General features: G+C 44.3%; 1 protein-coding gene across 1 annotated transcript in view; it reads left to right on the top strand.

Annotated features, from left to right (window-relative positions):
- Nucleotides 1–18,131, top strand: part of goe (gone early) — a 284,648-nt gene that overhangs the window by 172,020 nt on the left and 94,497 nt on the right. The gene's annotated exons all lie outside the window — the stretch shown is intronic.

Raw genomic sequence — 18,131 nt, 5'->3', positions numbered from 1 at the left:
TCTTTCGTCAACTTGATGGATGGTCATGAAGAGAGCTTCGACAAGCACATTGATAGGAATGTACCAAGCGTAACTACCATCAGCTGTTTCACGATCGTGATTGTGATAGGTCGTAACTTTGGTAACGGATAACTTGCAATGTTTGAATGATCATAATTCAGCCATTTATTGACGAATTTCAAATCTATTGGCGTCATTTGAAACTACATACTTTAAAGATTTATTCGGTAACAATTCGGATTCAAAATCCATCGGTAAATTGCTGAGCAATGATTTTTCAAACAGTGCCAATTTTCCGTTACACATTTTACCGGAGGCATCGTGTTCGGAGCGTTAAGATACACCGAACCGTGGAATGGATGAGCTCACGCAATATCCACGAAATGCAAGAATTACATCTCTAACAGTGTATTCAACGCAACGCAGATTCTGTATTCTGTTAATTCAATGGTCCTTGCAGTTTAAAGTTTGATAATGACTTATGATATTTCAAACAGCATTTTTCATTAACAAAGCGAGTTCACCTCTCTATGACAAATGTAAGCAATCTCCGAAATTCCTCGCCCCGATTAACATTCCCCCTTTCCGACTTTGATCTATTGGCCTTTGCCCGGTGCCCGCTTTTCTGTCGGATTTTAAAAATAAAACCAACCAACCAACCAACACAAAACTGACGGAGACCACTTTCCTTCCGTTAAAATTCCATCCGTCTAATTTTCGTCGAGCACACCCACAAAAAGATCATCCTTCATTTGTTGTCGGAGACGCCTCTCCGGGACCGCTACCGCTGCGTTGCCACTGCGACTCAACATCATCATCATCGTCGTCGTCATTTTCCTCCTCGGAGGAGGATTTCTGCGTTGTCTCTATTTGCTTTATGATCACTCTTGCTCTACTCTACCACCCGGCTTCCTGGGGTTTCCTCCCGCTCTCGTTATCCAAGCAATGGTAAAGTGGTAGTAAAATTGCACCCTCGCCACATCTTCGAGTAACCACACAAAAATGGGAGTCGAAAAAACATCTGTTAATGGATGCTTGTTGCTGATCCACCAGGGAAAAATGGAGCAATCCCCCGAAAAAAGAAAAAAAATACGACCCATCAAGGGGCCAGGAAACTCGAGCTCGTTTTCCAGTAGATTAATATTGTTGTTGTCTCAAAGAGAGCGCGTCGGTTTTCGTCGTTTTCGTCGTCGTTGTCGTCGTCGTCGTCGCACTCGTCGTCGAAACAAAAGGAAAAAAACCGATCTCAAATATTTGTTTTTCTTTTCCATGTTTAATGGTGGTTCAATTGTTCAATTCCAGCGTAGAATAACACTTGCCAGCTCCGGCAAGAACAACAACAGTCAGCGGTTGGCAATAATCGGTTTTGCAGTTGGGGCGAAAACCGGCGCGCTCCCCCCCCCCATCCCATTCTAATATTTGTTTTCATTTCTATTATAAATCGGGTGTGAAAATCTTACAGCGAGGAAAATGGTTGAGTCATTTACGCCCGCACTCTCTCTCTATCTCTTTTGGTGGCGCAGCAGCAGACCCGCGGGAAATCTGTAGAAATTTCCACTAAAATCAATCTTTATGATTGAATTAACCATTTTTACAAAAGCATAATTGCCGAGACAGTCAGCCTGCCGGAGAGCGAGCGTTCTCCCCAAAGTCGTTTTACCGAATATCCATGTTTCCCCCTCCCCCCTCAATGTCCTCGCGGTCAGAGGATGATGGTTCGATCCGGAGATGGAGAAAGAAAAAGCTCGGCACTAATGGCTTCATTTTTATCGTCCGCGGCGCATAATTTTCACGGTTTGATGTCGCTGTCGAAGCGAGCGGGGTTGGATGGAACGAGGAAATCCCTATCTCCGGAGAATGATGGCATGCGACCGATGTAATAATGCTATTACTGGTGTTATTAGTGCACTGATATACGGCGATTCAAAAATGCGTCAGTGGGAAATCAGAGCGATAAGTGTATCGAAATTTGATCAACTGAACAATTATGGAACGAAAGTAGTTTTTTTCGGTAAAACCTGATAGCTTTAAAATCGATGATAAAATGTAAAAAATTGATTAAACGTTGTAACAAGAAGACAATGCCCTAACTAATTCAGTAGCAGAAATAATTTTCAGGATTTTGTTACTAAAGCAGGAGGGATCTCCGGTACTCCAAATCCTCGTCTTTGAAAATTTGCGTTAATTGATATGTCGCATGCCCAGGTTCTGTCGAAGCGAAAATGGTCCCGGAACCGGATTTCAGATAATCTGGATATTGGCCACCATGGCCAGCTTTCGTCCAGGAGAGATTTCTGAGCCTCATCGTACTCGCCTTTGAAAATTAGCGTAAATTGATGTGTCGCATGCCCATGTTCTGTTGGAGTGAAGCATGTTCATCTGAATCGGATCTCGGATGATCCGGATACTGGCCACTTTGGCCAAATTACGTCTAGAAGGATTCTTTGGTACTCCATCATACTCGCCCTTGAAAATTAGCGTTAATAGATGTGTCGCATGCACAAGTTCAGTCGAAGCGAAAAGTGGTCCTCAGAACTGGATCTCAGAAGATCCGGATACTGGACTCCTTGGCCGGATTTCATCCAGGAGGGATCTCTAGTACTACATCATACTCGCCTTAGAAAATCATCGTTAATTGATGTGTCGCATGTCCATTTTCTGTTGGAGTGAAAAGTGGTCCCCGGAGCCAGATTTAGGAAGATCCAGATACTGGCCACTGAAGTCAGATTACGTCTAGGAGGGTTCTCCAGTGCTCCATCATACTCGCCTTTGAAAATTAGCGTAAATTGATGTGTTGCATGTCCATGTTCTGTGAAGCATGTTCATCTTAATCGGATCTCGGATGATCCGGATACTGGCCACTTTGGCCAAATTACGTCTAGGAGGATTCTTTGGTACTCCATCATATTCGCCCTTGAAAATTAGCGTTAATAGATGTGTCGCATGCCCATGTTCTGTCGAAGCGAAAAGTGGTGCTCGGAACTGGATTTCGGAAGATCCGGATACTGGACTCCTTGGCCGGATTTCATCCAGGAGGGATCTCTAGTACTTCATCATACTCGCCTTTGAAAATTAGCGTAAATTAATGTGTCGAAGTAAAAACTGGTCCTCAGATCCGGATTTCGGAAAATACGGGTATTGGCCACCGTGGCCATGTTACGTCCAGGAGAGATCTCTGGCAATCCATCGTATTTTCCTTTGAAAATTATCGTAAATTGATGTGTCGCATGTCCATTTTCCGTTGGAGTGAAAAGTGGTCCCCGGAATCAGATTTAGGAAGATCCAGATACTGGCCACTGAGGCCAGATTACGTCTAGGAGGTTGTTTTGGTACTCCATCGTACTATACATTGAAAATTTGAGTTAATTGATGTGTCGCATCCTCATGTTCTTTCGAAGCGAAAAGTGGTCCTCGGAACCAAATTTCGGAAAATCCGGATACTGGCCTCCTTCGTCAGATGTCATCCAGGAGGGATCTCTGGTACTTCATCTTACTCGCCTTTGAAAACTAGCGTAAATTGATGTGTCACATGTCCATTTTTTGTTGGAGTGAAAAATGTTCATCTGAATTGGATTTCGGATGATCCGGATACTGGCCACTTTTGCCAAATTACATCTAGAAGGATTATTTGGTACTCCATGATACTCGCCTTTGGAAATTAGCGTTAATAGATGTGTCGCATGCCCATGTTCTGTCGAAGCGAAAAGTGGTGCTCGGAACTGGATTTCGGAAGATCCGGATACTGACCACTGTGGCCAATTTACTTCTAGGAGGATTTTTTGGTACTCCATAAAATTCGAATTTGAAAATTAGTTTTAATTGATATGTCGGCATGCTCATGTTCGGCCGAAGCGAAAAATTGACCCGGAACCGAATTTTGGAAAACCCGGATATAGTCCACGGTGGCCAGATTTTGTCCAGGAGAGATCCCTGGCGTGGATCGTACTCGCCTCTGAAAATTTGCGTAAATTGATGTGTCGCATGCCCATGTTCTGTTGGAGTGAAAAGTGGTCCCCGAAACCAGATTTAGGAAGATCCGGATACTGGCCGGATCTAGGGGGGTTCTCTAGTGTTTCATCGTACTCGCCTTGGAAAATGAGTGCAAATTAATGTGTGAACTTATTTGGAAACTTCAAATGATTTGTGCCAAGTCAGTTTCATACCAAATTAGTCCACGTTTTGAGAGGCTAATCAGGACCAAATTTGGAACCGTTTAAGCAATGTGGAGCAAATTGTGCATCAGTCTAATACCCATGTTCTGGTGGAGTGAAAATAGTTTATCAGCATCGGATTTCGGAAGATCCGGATCCTGGCCACTGTGACCAAATTTCGTCTAGGAGGTTGTTTTGGTACTCCATCGTACTAGACTTTGAAAATTAGAGTTAATTGATGTGTCGCATGTTCTGTCGAAGCGAAAAGTGGTCCTCGGAACCAAATTTCGGAAAATCCGGATACTGGCCTCCTTCGTCAGATTTCATCCAGGAGGGATCTCTGGTACTTCATCTTACTCGCCTTTGAAAACTAGCGTAAATTGATGTGTCACATGTCCATTTTTTTGTTGGAGTGAAAAATGTTCATCTGAATTGGATTTCGGATGATCCGAATACTGGCCACTGTGGCCAAATTACACCTAGAAGGATTATTTGGTACTCCATCATACTCGCCTTTGGAAATTAGCGTTAATAGATGTGTCGCATGCACATGTTCTGTCGAAGCGAAAAGTGGTGCTCGGAACTGGATTTCGGAAGATCCGGATACTGGACTCCTTGGCCGGATTTCATCCAGGAGGAATCTCTGGTACTACATCATACTCGCCTTTGAAAATTAGCGTAAATTGATGTGTCGCATGTCCATGTTCATTTTGAGTGAAAAATGGTTCCCGGAACCGGATTTCGGATGATCCGGATACTGGGCACTGTGGCCAGATTACGCATAGGAGAATTCTTTGATAGTCCATCATACTCGCCTTTGAAAATTTGCGTAAATTGATGCGTCGCATCCTCATGTTCTGTCGATGCGAAAAGTGGTCCTCGGAACCGGATTTCGGAAGATCCGGATACTGGCCTCCTTGGTCATATTTCATCCAGGAGGATTATTTGGTACTCTATCGTACTCGCAATTGAAAAATAGCATTAATTGATGTGTCGCATGCCCATGTTCTTTCGGAGCTATAAGTGGTTCCAGAACCCTGACTCCGGAACAACCGGTAATAGGCCTAAGTGGTGGTCGAATGTCCCAATGTTCTAACTCTCTCTAACTCTATTTGACCCAATCAATTCAAAACGTTTCAAAATTCGCCTCTGTAATTCTTATGGAAAAGTTCCATATTAAGCAACATAAGCAACATCCAATATGTGCGTGAAAGAACAGTAATGTGGTGTTTACATCTGTGCTTTTTTATGCTAGCGCTAGCGTACCAGCACTGTACTAAAAAGTAGCCAGCATAATGTAATCAGGGCGTCAGTATCTACCAGCATGATATTTCTGGAACAACTGAAATTCGTGCTTGTTGGTTGAGCTGGCTTAGCTAGTTAGCAAGCAGTAGGCTAGTGTAAATATCCCATAATGCCCAGCTTACACTTATGCTGGTTCACTAGCACTGCTAATTGTTCTGCTTATTGGCTTCCTTACATATACGCTGGTTCACTAGCTCAACCAGTGCAACCCACTAGCATGAATTTCAGTTGCTTCTGAAATCTCATGCTGGTTGATGTTGACACCCTGTTTACATTATGCTGATCAAGGAATCAAAAATATCTCCAAATGACAATCACTTACGGCGGCTACGATGTGCTTTCTTTGACGAAGACACTGCTGAATTGTGACATGAACAGGTCAGCCATTCCCTCCGTATCTGACTCTTCTCGATCCGTATTGTACATGGTAGAAGGTAAGCCCGATTCCTTCCGTTGATCGTTCACATGATTCCAGAAGCTCTTGGGATTTGCTTTGAGTTTAGTTTGTAGATGGCGCTGATGGGCTTGATAAAGCTGTTTGTTGAGCCGCTTATACTGTTTGTTAACGAGGTTGTACTTCCTCTTCGATGCATCCGTTCGAAGTTTACAAAATTTCTTCGAGGCAGCTCGTTTGGATGACTTCAGTCGCTTGAAAAATTTCGGTATTTGGTCCAAGGAAGGTTACTAGATATGGGTTAAGTTGTCATGGGTACAAACTGGTCGATCGCATTCACGACAATATTCGTTCCAGCTGATGTTTTCGAAAAAGGTTGCCATTCCCTCGAAGTCACTAGTTAGGTCACTAGTCACCTGATGTCAGTATCAGTTCACACCGTTAGAATATCAATATCATTCGCCACAATGTCAGTGCGCAAATGACATTGACATCGTAAAGAGACTACTGATATTCAAACTTCTGCCGCCAGCTAATCGAGTACCGATATTTTGAACACTCATCAATACTATTAAAACAACGCAACGGTTATACAAAGCTGTTGATTTATTGAGATAACAGTAAAATTTTCAACGGTTCGATTCGAACCGATTCATATGGATAGTAATATCAAAGCCGTGCGCCTGATATCATGCTTACTGCGAATATCAATGCCGAAAGTGACATTCAGTGCTAGACCAATATATTACGTCAATTGGCATTATTGATAGCACGCAGCACTGATCACATTAGGCTCAAACGCTTATATTCTACACTCCTGCTCGGACTCCAGCAACACACCAGCGAATATTTTCGTTGTCCAATAGGAGATGAAAAAATGTGGTGTTGTGTACAAGACACTACCGCATGGTTGACGTCAGTGCTGTAAATTTTCATATCATTCGATTGAAGATGAACCACTACAACCATTCAATCAATTCTGTGTAAACGAATTCTCACATGACCATAATTTGAAGAGCCCCTTTCTCATTCGAAGCTCATTGTCACTGTCAATTGAGTCACTCAGTATCATTTGATATACGACAGTGGAGTATGGAAGAAATCCAGGAAAATGGTCCCGAACAGACAAGTCGACCCGATGTCGGATCAATGTAAGGCTAATTTAAGGTCGATGTCGACCCAATGTCGTGTTAATGTAGGGTCAATTTTGGGTTTATGTCGGGTCAATGTCGGGTCAACATCGGGTTGGGGTTTGATAGAAGTCAGGTTGGTGTCGGGTTGGCTTAGCTTTTTCGCCGGAATGTCGACCAGAGCTCCGTTTGTGTGTAGGTTACACTCAATCGAATGATATATAGCGTTTCTCAAATGAGAATGATCCATGCCTTCGTCAAATGACTAAGCAACTGATATCACCCATTCGGAGGAGGTCCCCTTTGATAGCGAATAGCTACTTTTCTCATTTTCATCAAAAATGTTCAAATGATTTTGAGAATTTACAGCACTGGTTGACGTAGACTACGTTAAGCTATGTAGAGTCGTCTCGCGCAAAGGGACTTCCATATCTAGCACAGATTACAAATTCGACACTGAGTATACATAAGGACGTAACCACCACGATGATGGATTTTCTCTTTTGTTAATAACTCGCTTGGATTAACATTCAATATTCATAACATTAACATATAATATTCAAGCTGATTATTGCATTAGGTCCTAGGTTACAATGATCGATTTTCTTCGTCGACTTTCTCTTTCGTTAATAACTTGAGCATATATATTTCTTGTTCTGAACCTGGGATGGTCTTTACAAGACCGATGTAATGTCTTTACATGCCCGAGGGGATACAAGGAGAAAGTCGACGAAGAGAATCTTGTCAATGTTAATTAGGACCTAATGCAATGTTCAGTTTGAATTGTTTCGCTTAGCTGTAGCAATGTAAAAAGAGAATCGATCATTGCAAGTAGGCCCTTTTGAACGCTTACTGTCGAATTTCAGTACCTAGCACTGAAAAAAAACTCGACGGTACCTCTATTTATGCTAAAAGATAACCATTGTAAGTCCCTCATACTTGGAGAATTATGCAATCGAACGGTTGGCTGTGTCTCGCTCCTATCAGCAAAAAATCTGGGATTTTATAAACCGTTCTATAGCATAACTTTCCAAGTAGGATGGACTTTCATAGCTTATCTAAAAGCATAAATAGAGGTACCGTCTGATAATTTCAGCGCTTGGTACAGAAATCTGTTAGCTGTGTTTTTTCCCACCACAGAAACACCTTGTTTCCTTATGCAAAACGCACGAAACCTTAAAAAAAAAACAATACTTCTAGATAGATCTGGAATTAGGGCGTAATAGCTTTTGTAAACAATGACTTCTCTCGATGATTTCTCGAAAGTCATGGCTCACCCTGCCAAATCGACATCACCATCGAGTAGGGGAAGACTTCCCCTACCCGATGGATATGTTGGTTTGTGTAGGCGTGCCATGAATTCCTAGAAATCAACGAGAGAAGCCGTTGTTTACAAAAGTTGTTACACCCTAATTCCAGCTCTATCTAGATTTAGTATTTTTTTTTAATTCAATCAATAGATAAAAGATGTACCGAGAATTAAATGGAAGGATTTCAAGCTAAAATGTTCTGATCGCGAGATATTCACGATCAATACCGAAATTTCGCATAAATGTCAAACCCGTTTTGTGTGTGTGCTGCTGATTTTCACTGTTGCCCAATGCTTAGGGAACTTTCATAAATAATGTACTAGTTGAGGGGGAAAAGGGGTTTCAGAAGTTGTAACCGGTCATGTATTAGGTATAGCAAAACACGCTACGAGGGGGAAGGGGGGTTGATTGGTCAAACAAATTCTACGTCGTTTACGGATGGTCTCTAATTTTACTTCCAAGACTGTGTCCCAATGGACGAGTTAAATTTAACTCCTGGTTAAAAGTGACAGATGAGTTATAGAATAACCCTGCTATCCGAGGGTGGGGATGGGGCGATAGCTTGTGGCACTGGTAGGATCTTTTCCCGGTTTGTGTATTGGAATTACTTTGGCTAACTTCTAGCATGCAGGGAAGTAGCCAAGCTCCAAACATTTGTTGAAGATAATGGTAAGATGATTGCAGAAGTCAATACTCAAGTTTTTCAACTCGAGGTTGACTACACCATCCATACCCGCAGCCTTTATGTTTTTAGTGCTTCTAATAGCTGCTATCACCTCATCAGTCGATATTCTACTATCATCATGCACTACTACGGGGCTGTCAGCGACTCTAGACATCGGCAGGCCCATGGGGGCTCACCATGGTTTGGCCAAGATTATGTGAAATCACAAAATGTTGGCCTACAGCATTGGCCTTTTCAACTGGATTTATGAGTAGGGATGGGTCCGCTGGTCAACAGAGGAAAGCGGAGGGATCGGTCTCGACTTATTTTTCAAAATTTTGGTCATCTTCCAAAATGGTTTTGCACAATCTGGGAGAGAGCAAAATCGTTATTTCTGAGTTCCACCATCCTGGTCTGGATAATTTTGCTTAGCCTATTGACATTGGTCTTCAAGTGGAGCAGCCCAGAACGCTGGAACTGCCTACGAATGGTGTTACGGAGCCTGATAAGATCTTTGGTTGGGCTGTCAAGGTTCAGAGTATGACTCACCTGTCTGGATGCTGGTACGTGTTGGTCCCTGGCACGGGATATCGCCTCTTCAATGGCTTGCAGACACTGATCGACTTCTTCGAACGACTCCGGTAGGACACAGCGCTGATACTGCTGCCAGTTGACACGATGGTAATTTCGCCGGGAAACTTGAAACCTATTGGCCGAGGGACCTACTTCGGCCACCACCACCGGATAGTGGTCCGAGCTCAGTTCCTGATAGGCGATAGGTTAAGAAATGTTATCGCCAATGTTGCTGATGAAGATGTCGATGGTGGCATGAGCTCCGGATCGACTCAACCGGGTGGGAGTGCCCGGACACAGGATGTTGTAGTGGGCTTCCTGCAGATCGTTGTATAAGATTGTGCCGTTCTGGTTTGGCCGACTATGCTTGGCGTTCAGGTCGCTTAGCTTGATGATGTCTTTTCGGAGGTCTGCGGTCGAGCCGTCCCTAATGTTAGTTTGCTTGGGGCAGTAGACCGCGATGATGGTGATTGGACCAAGCGATGTGCTCACCTCAACTCCGATTGCTTCGATAATTTTCAGCTGGAAGCTTGATAGTAGCCAGCAGCTGATGTTCCGTCTCGCAGCGATGGCCACTCCCCCTCCCCCGGAGCTGGTGCGGTCAAGCCTTACGAGCCGAAAGTCGGGAAGGAAGACGTTCAGCTCGGGCTTCAAGTGAGTCTCGGTGATGACGGCTATGTCGATGTGCCGTTCGTTGAGAATGTCAACAAACTCGATGTTTTTGCTCTTCAAGGAGCAAGCATTCCAATTTACGATCTTGATGGCTTCACGGTCACAAGTTCCTCCGAGGTGAACGGAGAATCGTCGACAGATTCACCTGAGACAGCACCAGCGTATGATAAACCAGGGGCGGTGGATGAACCTGGAATTGGCTGAGCCGCAGCAGCAGCGAGACGATGCTGAACTGTCCGACAGTTGGGAACCATTTGGATACTCGCAGGATTGGATTATTGGTTGTTGAGCGGAAGCGGGGCTAGGTTCGGAACATGTCGACGGGGCTGGAGAGCTGGGTACTGGACTTCCGTGAGTACGGATTACGGAGGCGACCGAGCTGGTTGTTGATTGTGGCCTTCCGACGGATATTAATGAACTCCACTCGCTTGAGACATCCGCGATTGGAGGCTTGGTGGTTTCCACCGCAGTTGACACACGTTGGCTCGATGTCATCGACTTGCTCACAGGACGCAGTTGAGTGAGTTCCAGCACACTTTCCGCAGTTTGTCTTCATATGGCAGTTCATAGGAAAGGCAGTTCATACACTGCGTTACATCACGATGTTGGGGTTTGTAATGCTCTCAACTGATGATGACCTGAAACAGGTCCCGGATTTTGGATCTCAGAGCCGCAAGACTGGTGGATCCCTTCGTGAAATGCACCAGGAACAACTGATCACGGAAGCTGGTGTTGTGGTTGGGACGCCGGTTCATCGGGTACACTGCCTCAGGCTTGAGCCCAAACCGCTCCAGCTCGGAGTTCCCCTCGAACGACGGTAATCCACGCAAAACCACCTTCAGTGGCTTGCTCGATGGCAGATCATGCGTGAAGAAGTCCACATTGTTGTCCTTCAGGAAACATCCTATTTGTTTGTACTCCTCTAGGCTGGAGCACATGATTTTGGTACCGATGCTGCAAAGCTTGAAGCGAAGCAGCAGCTTGTGTTTTGCCAGTTCGGCACCCAGCTTGGCAACATCCGTCATCGGCGTGAAAAGCGGGGGGATCCGCTCTCTTCTAGCAATGGGAACGGCGTCACCGTCGCCATTTTCTTCCGGGATGAGTTGAGGCACAAAAGCAAATGGTACTCGATTATGACGACTGGGTTTGGGGAGAACGTTTATTTAATGAAAACAGTAATAAAATTATCACTTTTTATTTGTATATTTTTCAACAGTTTTTTTTTTTTATGGAAAGTTGAAAAAACCGTTTATTTTAGAAGATTATGAGAGTTATTTCCTGTCGATTGGTGTATTTGGAAATTATTTTCATCTATAAATGACACAGTTATAAGCGTTCAAAACCTTACACCTTTTCGTGACGGTGGCAATTTTAGATTTTCGATTTACCCCCAGTACCTCAAAAGTGTTCTCACCGATTTTGATAGAACCCTATCGACCCATCAACTCATGAATCGGGGACCAACGGGTTTACTTCACTTCTGTCGAAGACGCCTTGAGATTGTATGCCTCAGAAAATCCCGACGGCGCTGACTGCGATTGAACCCGGGCCTTTTGGGGTGAGAGGCAATCACGCTTACCACTACACCACCGGTCCCAAATTTTAATAATCTCTATTGATGGTAAACTCCAACTGGTATTATCATCGGATTAAATCACGATCAAGACTGTCCGGCTGCTTTGATGACGACATCAGAGTTAATCAACACGATTCTAAGCAAACACTTTGCAGATCATCCAAACAGGGACGGGATTAAAAGTGAATCCGATTTGGAGCCTACCGCCATAAGTGTGGCCACATTTCTGGAAATTTCACTTGGCATGAACTTAGTCTACCTTAAAATACCATGCACAGTTTCCGGTCTGCTATAGCAATTACAAATGACATCCCTGCAGGTCTATTCTTTCGAGCGTCGTTTTAAAATTTAATTAGCAAACCATTCTGCACTACATTAGAAGCATCTTAATGAGAGCAATAGCGAAAAAGAAACAGAACTTCCTCAACGAGTCTCCTGTCGATGGTCGTAAAATTAAAACGGACTTTCTTAGGCTCAATGCATTCACAACAAGCTACTGGCAAATTAATCAAATTAAATAATACGCTGTGCACTGAGAGAAAACGTCTCCTGCAATTCATCGAATGTTTCAACCAAGACCTCGTCATCCTCAAACGTTCTATCAATTCATCATCTTCTTCTTTCTTCTTGTTCGCATTTCAAGCTTATCGCATATTAACTTATTGCATGCTCTCAACTTAGTGTTCTTTAGATGCACGGTTATTGATTGAGAGCTTTCGATACCTGTACAATTTTTCTCATTAGTACAATTTGTGTGGAAAATACAATCATACATACTCTATTGCCCAGGGAAGTCGTGAAATTTTACAACCCGAAAAATTCCTAGACCGGACCGGGAATCGAAGCCAGCAACCTCTCCCATGGTCTTGCTTTGTAGTTGCGCCTTTACCTACTGAGCTATGGGAGGCCCCACCATCCATCACTTTGTAGGTAAAAGCAGCGCGGAGAAGACGAAGGCATAGGAGGGAGCCAAACTCGTATAGAATCCATTTTTAAAGAGGCGAAACACTGGTGCTTAAATACGAGGGACGAGGGACGCTTTAGTTTCAACAACAACAAAAATCAATCTGAACTTTCCCACAGTGCTACTAAACAGGTTTGCTCGCATTTGATTCCGCTAAGACGAATGAGGGACGCTCTCGGTGGGCGATGACGCGACGACGACGACGACGCCGATCCCATTCTGAATTCAATTAACGCCGTTGGATCGACCGGTTGTTGTTAAAGTCAATATACAAAAGGAAGAAAGTTCTGCGTTTTGCTCTTTGTGAGCCCCTCTGCCCATGAAGTTGGCGACAATTTTCCGTCTTACCACAGGGCACAGCAGGGAGTCCTGATGCTGGGCTGTGGTACATTTACGACAAGAACATTCAGTGATTGATTTTAGTCTGAAAAACTCTTCACTGCACAATCTCCGATGTCCTGTTGATGGGGCTGAATCATGATCCAACTCGGAACGGGGGGGTGGCCGAGGGATGCCGAGGATATGTCGTCTACAAGTTGTCCCCCGTACCAGCCGGATCCATTCGAAATGATTTATTGGAATTTGATGGCGAAAACTATTTGGATTTGGTTGTTTTACTGTTTTTCCATTCGTTTGCCCATGCCCAAAATCGAAGAAGTTTAATGAAACGTGAAAAGCCGTACCACCGCCGTCCCCTAGCACTTTTTATCGTCTGTCTTTCGGCCCATGTTCGATTCGCCAAGAAAAGACAAGACAAACTTGCACTGCCAAGTGCACTACACCCGGTTTGGTCGGTCGGTCGGTCGCTCGCTGGTGACCGTGCTCTGGAAGTCAAATTAATTAGGACAATTCCGAAGCTGACAATGAAAGGTGGGCGGGGTTTCCTTCCTTCAGAAACTGTCTCTTCGCCATTTAGCCAACAAAAGGGAGCTTGACGACTTTGCTAAATTATTGCACGCGGAAGGTGAAAATTAAACTTTGAACTAGTTTTCGATTTCTTTCGTCACTGCTGTTGCTGCTCGGTCCCGTGCTCCGCCGTTCCGAGCTGGGTTTGTTTGGTTTTGTAAACAGTCAAGCGGAACGAAAAACCGAGTGGGAGGGGAGGATGATGGGTGGGCTGATGAAAACGGGAATCTCCTCCGATCAACAGGTGGTACCGAATCGTCTGGTTCGTGTGAATGCCATGCGATGTGACGCGACCAACCGGCACGAAGGTGTGAAAGAAGAGGTGCGGTTTGAGTGGAGCACCGCGACGAATGACGAGACGGCGAACGTGCACAGCCATCAGGCAGTCGTAAAATATGATTATCACATAATCATTTCATCGGGCATAGCGAAGGCACACATCTGTTCTCGCATAGTGCGATGGTGACATCTGTGCTGAAACGAAGTAACTAATCGACTGACACTGGTAGAAAAAGTGGTGGTGATTTCTTAGTTAAATTTTTAACAGTTCTGTGACATGGCGTTATAATTTCGTCTATAGGCGAATCCAATAGGAATTAAGCGATCGTTTCAGCCTCTGGTGGTGAATAACCATCAAATGAGTGATTTTTTTTTAATAATTACTTTATGTGTACAGGCTCAATCGAATAAACTTTACAGAGCCGAGTTATCCTTTCCGTTATACATTAGTACTGTCTTATATTTAAAGTTAAAGGAACTGGACCGAGTACTCGTAGTTGTCTCGAGGTTAGTGGAGATTTACAATTTTTTGGATGGGAAAAGGGAAGAAGGAGGTTTGAAATGTGGCTTACGATACAAATATTTAATTAATCCTAAAACATGAAATTATCTTGAAAACAAACATTGAAAAAAAACCCCACACGTACAAAATACAAACTAAACACAAGGTTAATCAACCTTACAATCTAAGGTTAATATTCTTAAAGTAAACATATATGAGTTTCATAAACTCCAGATCGCGTCTAGCCAAAATATCCCGAACTGCTGGAACATTAGGTTGTCTACCTCGAGCCCGAAGGGAATCATAAAAATGTGTTCTGACTCCACGTTACTCCGCACAAGACCAAAGGATGTGATCAGCGTCCTGGTAACCTTGTCCACATTCACAGAGATTGCTGTCTCCCAACCCCACACGGAACAAGTGAGCGCTTAGACAATAGTGATTGGACATGAGACGAGACATCACGCGTATGAAGTCTCGATCCAAGTCCAACCCTTTGAACCATGCAAACTTCGACACCTTAGGGATAATTAATGTAGCCATCGTCCCAAGCTCCCTTCACACCATTGCTGTTGCCAGCTAACGAGTGACTGCTGACGATAAATAGAGAAAAAATCACTATAGGCGATCTGTCGATCATAAATGTCGCCTTCCATAGCGCCCACCTTCGCAAGTGAATCCGCCTTCTCATTGCCCAAAATTGAGCAATGCGAAGGGACCCACGCGAAGGTGATGATGAAAGAGCGCACGGATAAAGCACTAAGCAGCTCTCGTATTTTCAAGAGAAAATACGAGAAGTGCCTTACCGGCCTAATGGAACGGATAGCCTCGACAGAACTGAGACTATCCGTAAAAATGAAGTAGTGGTCTGGAATAAGTGAAGCAACCTGACTCGAGATCGTCAAGTCGATGATGACAGGAGCACATATCGTGGTAGGGGTAAACAATAGTTGCAATTTCCAAACCTACGACTGGATGCCTTCCTTCAAATAACAACTGAAGTGCGGTAAAAAATCGGTAGAACTGTTTCAAACACATCGTTGGTACTTTAGCGGTCGGTTTTCATCTCTTTTTGCCAGTGGTGGCGGGGGGGGGCATCCCTCACCATCCCGCTCCAAAAGGGGAGTTTGGTAAAGAGAGATGAAAAAACCGATTTGTACCTTCCTTAAAAGTTGTCCTAGCTCGCTATTCTACCATCTATATGCAATTTTCACACTGCTGTACTCTAACGGAACTATCAAACTCTATACTTTCATCTACTCCATCTATTGTTTAAAAATTACCACTACAGTCTGTTATTTGAAATTAGCATTTTCAACTACACTAAAATCACTTTATTCGTTGAAATGGTCCCTTACACACTAAGATTTTGTTTTCGTGTTCGGTAAATTTTACCGAAATCAGAACAGCTGAACGTTCGGTAAATCTTTGACCTATTATTTGCAGTCCTGATGTGGTTTATCCGATTTATTAGATTGGGTAAAGCATAAAATCTTTGCAACCGTCAGAAGTTTTAAAATTTAAAATGCTACTTACCAAATTCTGTATCTTGATTTCCTTGGGCCAACATTATCAATTTCTCAATTACCTTTGTAACTTATTTCTAAATTTTTACTAGATTACTTTCCATACAATATCTATGGAATTTTCTAAAGAACGTCCCAAGAATCATTCCAAGATGTCTTCCGAGTTGCTTTGAGGATCTGGATAATGTTATGATTCTCACTAGCAACGAACTCCGTATAACTTCACTGAAAATCCTGTAGAGAATTTGATTAAACTTAAACAAATATTGCATAAGTCCAGAAAACTTTGTAGCAACTCCGTTGGAGCTCATGGATTTTGTTTAATCTTCATTACACCTCATAGAACTTCAGTAATAGAAATGCGGGAAACTTTGTAGAGCTTTTTTTGAACTTCGTGCAAATTGAAGGAGCTTTGTTAAATTCGAAGAAACTTCGCAGAAATGGGAACGTTGAAATAGTTTTAAAAACTTCGCTGATATTAAGGGGATTAACATCATGAAACTTCATGAAAGTTCGGGGACCTTGTTTTAACTCGAAGGCCTATATGTTACTTACTTACCTTACCAATCAGGCTAAGGCCTTGTTGTCCTCTGCTGTCCGAAGAAGTCGTCTCCACTCTACTCGATCCATGGCCACAGTTCGCCAGCCTCGTAGTCTGCGAAGGGTCCGCAGGTCGCCTTCTACTTGGTCGATCCACCTTGCCCGCTGCGCGCCTCTTCTTCTTGTTCCTGTTGGGTCGCTTTCTAGAACCATTTTCACTGGGTCGTCGTGCGGCATTCTTACGACGTGCCCAGCCCACCGTAGTCGTCCAATTTTTGCAATGTGGACGATGGATGGTTCTCCCAGCAGCTGGTGCAATTCGTGGTTCATTCGCCTCCTCCACGTTCCGTCATCCATCTGCACTCCACCGTAGATGGTACGCAACACCTTCCGTTCGAAAACACCAAGGGCGCGTTGGTCCTCCACGAGCATAGTCCAGGTCTCGTGGCCGTAAAGGACCACCGGTCTAATCAGCGTCTTGTAGACAGTCAACTTCGTGCGGCGGCGAATTTTATTCGACCGGAGCGTCCTCCGGAGTCCAAAGTAGGCACGATTCCCTGCCATAATGCGTCTTTGAATTTCTCTGCTGGTATCATTTTCGGCGGTCACCAGTGAGCCCAAATACACGAACTCATCGACCACCTCGATTTCGTCACCGTCAATCTGAACTCGGGGTGGGAGGCTAACATTGTCTTCCCTAGAACCTCTTGCTTTCATATATTTTGTCTTTGATGCGTTGATGGCAAGTCCAATCCGTCTAGCTTCAGCCTTCAGTCTGATGTACGTTTCCGCCATCATCTCAAAGTTCCGTGCCATAATGTCAATGTCATCGGCGAAACCAAGGAGCTGGATGGACTTCCTGAATATCGTGCCACTCGTGTCTATCCCAGCTCTTCTGATCACACCTTCTAACGCGATGTTGAACAGCAGACACGAAAGTCCATCACCCTGCCGTAACCCCCTTCGAGATTCAAAGGGACTCGAGAGTGTCCCCGATACTCGAACAACGCACGTCACTCGATCCATCGTCGCCTTGACCAATCGCGTCAGTTTATCCGGAAATCCGTACTCGTGCATAATCTGCCATAGCTGATCTCGATCGATTGTGTCGTATGCGGATTTGAAATCGATGAACAAATGATGTGTGGGCACGTTGTATTCGCGGCATTTCTGCAGAACCTGCCGAATCGCGAAAATTTGGTCCGTGGTAGCGCGGGCACCCATGAATCCCGCCTGGTATTGCCCCACGAACTCTCTTGCATATGGTGACAGACGGCGGCATAGAATTTGGGAGAGTACCTTGTAGGCGGCGCTCAGCAGTGTGATCGCGCGGTAGTTGCAGCAATCCAACTTGTCGCCCTTTTTGTAGATTGGGCATACGACACCTTCCATCCACTCCTCCGGTAATATCTCCTCCTCCCAAATCTTGGCAATTACCCAGTGCAGCGCTCTAGCCAGTGCTTCACCACCGTATTTCAATAGCTCACTTGGTAGTTGATCTACACCAGTTGCTTTGTTGTTCTTCAGCCGACCGATCTCCTCCTCAACTTCTTGAAGATCAGGGGCCGGTAGCCTGTCGTCTTCTGCGCGTGCTCCAAGGTCTGTTGCCGTGCCACCTTCGTTTTCTGCTGCTTCACCG

The sequence above is a fragment of the Ochlerotatus camptorhynchus genome, unplaced genomic scaffold (genome assembly GCF_037179485.1).
Source record: "Ochlerotatus camptorhynchus isolate MF236.1 unplaced genomic scaffold, CSIRO-AGI_Acam_v1.1 ptg000304l, whole genome shotgun sequence".
NCBI classification, from domain to species: Eukaryota; Metazoa; Arthropoda; class Insecta; order Diptera; family Culicidae; genus Ochlerotatus; species Ochlerotatus camptorhynchus.
The sequence above is the reverse complement of the archived record's forward strand: the minus strand, read 5'-3'. Positions and strand labels throughout refer to the sequence as shown.